Below are 6,179 nucleotides of genomic sequence, written 5' to 3'. Positions count from 1 at the left end.
TATCATGAATTCTGAACCCATTAAATAATGCTTCCATTGTTTTAATGCTTGGACAACTGCTAAGAGTTCCTTGTCATAAGTGGAATATTTAAGCTCAGAGAGTTTCAGCTTAGAACTAGAATATGCTATTGGATGGTTGTCTTGCATTAGCACGGCTCCTATTCCTGATCCGCTAGCATCAATCACAACTAAAAAGAATGGTCTATTAAAGTCAGGCAATTGTAGGACAGGGGCATTGGTCAATGCACGTTTAAGTAAATCAAAGGATTTCTGCTGGTTTTCAGTCCATTGATAAACAATACCTTTCTTAAGAAGTTTGGTCAGTGGTAAAGCAAGTAATGAGAAATTACGTACAAACTTCCTATAGAAACTAGCAAGACCAAGGAATGAGCGTAATTCATGTACATTTTTAGGAATAGACCAATGCAATATTGCGTCAATTTTCTTAGGATCAACTTTTATTCCTTCTTTTGATACAATATGACCTAGATATTCTATTTCTGTCTTAAAGAATTCACTCTTGTCAGGATTTGCAAACAATTGATTTTCTTTCAGTAATTGAAAAACTAATGATAAATGCTCATAATGCTCTTTTTCACTTTGACTGAACACTAAAATATCATCAAAGAAAACAATCACACAATATTGATATTTTAGAAAAATACGATTCATCATTCTACTGAAAGTAGCAGGTGCATTAGTTAATCCGAATGGCATAACTAAGAATTCGTAATGGCCAAACTGTGTCCTGAATGCAGTCTTAAATATGTTAGATCTATCTAACCTCACCTGATGATATCCAGATTTAAGGTCAATTTTACTAAATATAGAAGATCCTTGCAGTTTGTCCATAAGGTCATCAACTCTAGGTATAGGATACCTATTCTTTACAGTGATCTTGTTTAATGCTCGGTAGTCAATACACATCCGATAAGTATTATTCTTTTTCTTGACTAGGAGCACAGGTGCACCGAATGGAGAACTGCTAGGTCGAATTAAACCTCTATTTAGTAATTCTTCTACTTGAGTCTGGATTTCTTTTTGCTCTATTTGATTGTGCCTATATGGGGCTTTGCAAGGTGGTTGTGTGCCAGGTATTAGGTCAATCTTATGGTCTTCTGGACGTGATGGAGGTAAACCTGGTGGTAGGTCTTCTGCAAAACAATCCTTAAAATATGCAAGAAATTCCTTATGTCTAGGGTGCATATGAGTTTCTTTTGCGTGCAATTCATTCACCCAAATGAGATATGATTTAGTATTCTTGCGTAGTGCACGTTTTGCTTGAGTATGCGAAAGCAGTGGAAACATATGAGATGCATGCATACCAAATAATGTAATAGATTTTCCTTGAAAATTAATATTCATTGTGTGTGTGGAATAATCTATATTGGGATTATGTTGGTGTCTCCATGGCATTCCTAGAATAATGTCGCTAGACTGTAATGGGACAACTAAGAAATTTCTTCTTTCAATATATGGACCAATTTGAATTTCTAGATCTTGAACTTCTTGTGTGCCATTGTACCTAGTGCCTAAAAATGCAGCTTTTATGCAATAATGCGTAGGTACTGTATGCAATTTCAATTCCTTTACCAATTTTGCTGAAATAAAATCATGCGTACTACCGTCATCATGCAATATAATTCTTTCTTTTCCATGCACCATACATTTCATAGTCAACAATGAATGTAAAGTAGGCATACCTGGTAAAGTGTCGGAAGTAGTAGTAGGATCATCTTCTTCTTTAGTGAAGTCCGGCATATCCTCATGCTCGTCCTCGTCCATAGCTCCAAGGTAGCTGATATGTGCTGATGGCTTCTTTGAATGACAATTTGCTGCGAGATGGCCTGGCTGGTGACACTTGTAGCATACGATGGGCTTGGCTTTGGTCACATTATTTGCAATGGCTGGGAGTCTGGGTATATTTGAATTTGCTTGTGGAATAGGCTTAGGATTTGGATTGACAGTGGATGGTAATGCAGGTGGTTTAGGCCAATTCTTGCGGAAAGATGGTGATGAGAAACGACCTGGATTAAACCTTCTGAAATTGGAATTGAATTGTTAAGATCCATAATTACCGTTTGCTTGGAATGGCTGTGGTCGTCGATCTCTTCCACGTAACTTATCTTCAGTGTCGTGAGCTAAGGAGATGGCATCTTCAAGGGTAGCAGGCTTGAACATATTCACCTCAGCGTAGTAATGTCCAAGAAGTCCAGACATGTACTTCCGCTTATGTGTCGTCTCTGGTACGTCTTCAAGCATGCGTAACTGTAGGAGTGCATTCCAAAAACGCTCTGTATACTGTGGAATAGGCTCACGGTCGCGCTGTTGGAGTAAATCCCATTGCTTGATTGCCTTCTCATGAAATTGCGGTGGAAGGAAATTTTGCATGAACTTCTTCTTAAAATCTTCCCATGTAGCAGGACATTCTATACTCTTGCGGACTACAGTCCACCAAAGTGATGCTCTATCTATCAGATGATTAGTAACACACTTGATTTTATCTTTCTCAGGATAAGTTTCCTCATGGAAATAGTCATCAAACTGGCTAATGAATGATAAAACAGTCTTTCCTTCTCTTATGCCATTGAAAGTGCGAAACTTGAAACTTCGTTTACTTATCTTGGATTCCTTGCGAATGGTTTGTGCTTCAAGAGTGGCGTCGATGGTATGGCGAATCAAATCTTCAGCTTGAGGTTCTTCTTTGTCAGTGGATGCTCCTTGTAGCTTTGTCAATTGCGCTTGCAAGGCTTGCCTAGCTCTTCGCTCTTCGTCCAATTGTAGCATGATAAGATCCAGCTTTTGTTCCATGGTAGGCTCGAGTAGGTTGTCTTCAGCCATAGGATCATCCATAAGTGGGGTAGTCATCCTGTAAAACTCAACAAACCTTTCTCACTCAAAATCAGTTAGCGGGATGAGCGTAGCTCAAATTTGGGGTTACAAGGCTATGTATTTTTGGGTATTTTCTTCTTCAATTTTCAGAAATTCTGCAATATTTCTGTCTCCGTTTGCTGAAAGTACTTCAACGAACTTGTAGATAGGTAAAACAGCTTGCTGCGAACAACTTTCCAGTTCTGAGTTTTTGCAAACGAACAAGTCTTCTAGGAGTTTCGAGCGTTAGTCAGTTCTGATTTAGTCTGACTTGCAGAGTTGCAGACTTAACAGACTTGCAGGGTTGTTGACTTGCTGAACTTAGCCGATTTGCAGAACTTGCAGGACTTGATTCCAAGTGACTTACTGAACTTGACTTCTGTAGTGCGAGACCCGGAGTTTACAGACTTATTTGCCTTCACTGACTTGCAGAGTATGGAGGGACTTAAGCTTAATTAGTTAAGCTTAAGCTAATAAGCTTAAGAGGAGAAATAGGCCGCCGTTTTCTGATCGTGAGGGGGGGGGTCCGTTTTTTTTTTCCGCCGAAAATTTCGGGGCCCTCCTCTTGCCAGTCGACTGATAATTATGAAGCTTATAAAGCTTCCTAAGCTTTGTCTTAAGCTTTTTGTTTAATGAAATAATGAGAAAATTAGTCAAGCTTATCTGTAACTCCACGACTTCATGAAGGAAGTGTTTGAGTGGTCCTCCGCCGACAGAGATTGGTCCTTCGCGATCTGACAGTGGGAATAGAGGTTCTTGATCGCCAGAAGTCTGCCTGTATCGACGGTTCGCGACGAGATTGACTGTAGAGGCCGTTTATTCCTGGAGCTCCGCCTTCACCCGAGATTGGTAGCGATTGGAAGCCCTTGATCTCTGCTCCGCTCTGATACCACTGGTGCGCAGATCGGACGCAGGTAGCTCACGTAGTGAATTCCCAAAGGTCCCCAAGAACAAAGTACTCTACTTTTTAGCACAAAAACCAATGTAAAAGCAAGCACGACATGAGACAAGAGACAAATTGGGTTGAATCTCCCCCATGCCTTGTGTGAGCGCTTCACAAAGCATGTATTTAATGTATATTTCCAATCTTTTTGCTCAAAAATAGCCCAATTACAAAAATATGACAAGCTTTTAGCTTTTGAGTTTGCTTTCTACCAAAAATAGGAAAATAAAGCTAATGGACGGTGCCCAAAGAGTCTGGCACGCCCAATCTCAATGTCCAAATAAAAATAACATATCCAGGCGCATAAGCGCATACAAAATAATAATAAATAATCGATGTCTCTATAGACATAACAAAATATAGGCGTGGCGCCTATCAAAATATAGTCCAAAGGTCGAAAACCCGCTAGACTCCAATGCTTTCCTCCGCCACTGCTGCTATCTCTACACATCAACTGAAGCATTCACAATCGTTAGTAAAATAACACAATTAAACCGACAAAAGTGAATACCTAGCAGTCTTCAGCTACATAAATAAATCAACTGGTTAGAAATAAATCCTAACCTTAATTTATTACGAGTGCGCACTCTAAACTCATAAACGTTTATTAATTTAATATGCATTTTGTGGAATCACCCGCTATGGAATCACCCATGTACACACTAAATTAATGAAACGCCCGAAAAGGACAGGCGTCCCCATCAACTTCTCGCACAAAGAATCCTCTTTGCGTATGAGCCCCGGTCATCTAAGTAAGTTTACGGAATCCACCGTAAAACCTCACGGAATCCACCGTGGAATATGCCTCCTGGCATCAGTATTATTATAATAATGCTAGCTTCTAAGGGTTTCAATAGTATATGTTGTGAAAAACACTCTGTCTACCAGCTTCCAGTGAGTTGCTAATTGGACAAATAGAAGATTGTTAGTGCACCAAGCATCCCACGTATCTTGCTGTTGAGCATCCACGAACAAATTCCAACTCTTTTCCTTCTTGTTTTCGTGAACCTCTATAGACCACCACTCCTGAAGCTTCTTCAAAATCTCCCGCTTGATGATGTTTGGAAACTTCCCAATAAATGCCAAATCTTCCATGGATGGTCATTCTCTTTGTTTCTGCTCTTCAGTTTGTTCCCAAACAATTTGCCACCAAGATGCAAGTTTCTGCTGCTTCAACAGGAAGAGGAAACAGTCCACCACATGGAGCATGCATCATGATGGTGATATGTTTCCGCCATTGTGGGATGAAATTCTTGTGAAAAGTGGCTTTGATGATAAGAATCTCCAACTCTTCAGTGGAAGAAGGAACTTTGCAAATATCCATTGAATTCTCCTCTTCTTGACAATGTCATTTCCTTCATTGTTGAGTGTTGAAATGACTTGTTTTTTGGCTGATTTTTGTTGTTTTTGAGAGCTGAATGGTTGATTTTATGAGATGATTGATTGGTTTGGAAGTGGTTTGAGAGTGTTTTGGATGATAATGATGGTGTTTTGGAAGTTCATGATGTTTGTTAGTGGTTCTGTGATGTTCTGATAGGTTCTGATTGGTTTTGTATACCTTTTGTTTTGCTCTGTTTTGGTCTGTTTTGTTTTAATTGTCTTTTGTAAAGAGGGATGGAGTATTGATTGATGAAGATTGAGATCTTGTGAAAGTTTATTGAATGGTTTGTGAGAGTTTGGAATGGTTTGAGAATGAGTTATGAGGTTTTGATGACCTTCTGTTCTGTACTGTAGCTGTTCTTGTACTGTTCTGTATGCTTCTGTATGTGTTCTGATGGATGAGAGTGTAGCTTGGGAAAGTTTTCTAGCCTTGGAAAGAGGTGAATACAAGTGCAAAAGAGCTGGAAGAAGTAGCTACTGAAGACTCAAGAGAAGACTAGAGTGAAGTGACAGTAGTGAGCTATGAAAAGACACTGTAGTGGCTCTGGTGACTCTTCATATCAGACATACCTCTTGGGAGGGGTATCCACGACCTAAGAGGGATTATTGAAAGTGATTTTGAGATATTGTAGTGAGGATATGATGTATTATTGATGGAGAGAGAGAGAGAGAGCCAGATATAGCCAATTCTACTGAAACAGAGTGATTGTATATGAGAGATTGAGAGAGAAGACTATGAAGATATTGAAGAGGAATACTATGTGATGTATTTCCATTCAAAGATGGTGTATTCCTTTGCTTTCTTTGTTCTATTGATGGATTTTGTAAAGATGTTGAAGAATATGGTTGATTCTATCAAAACCATGGGAGATCTATATGATGCTGTATGAAGATTTGTTGTGCCTAGTGTTCTTTTCTTCATTGTGATCATATGAAACATGATAAACAAGCTTGTTGATGTTACAAGATATATTTTCTTGCAAAA

The sequence above is a fragment of the Lygodium microphyllum genome, chromosome 7, assembly GCF_053477565.2.
Source record: "Lygodium microphyllum isolate KBCC chromosome 7, Lygodium_microphyllum_v1.1.10, whole genome shotgun sequence".
Classification (NCBI taxonomy): Eukaryota; Viridiplantae; Streptophyta; class Polypodiopsida; order Schizaeales; family Lygodiaceae; genus Lygodium; species Lygodium microphyllum.
Note: the sequence above shows the minus strand (reverse complement) of the source record.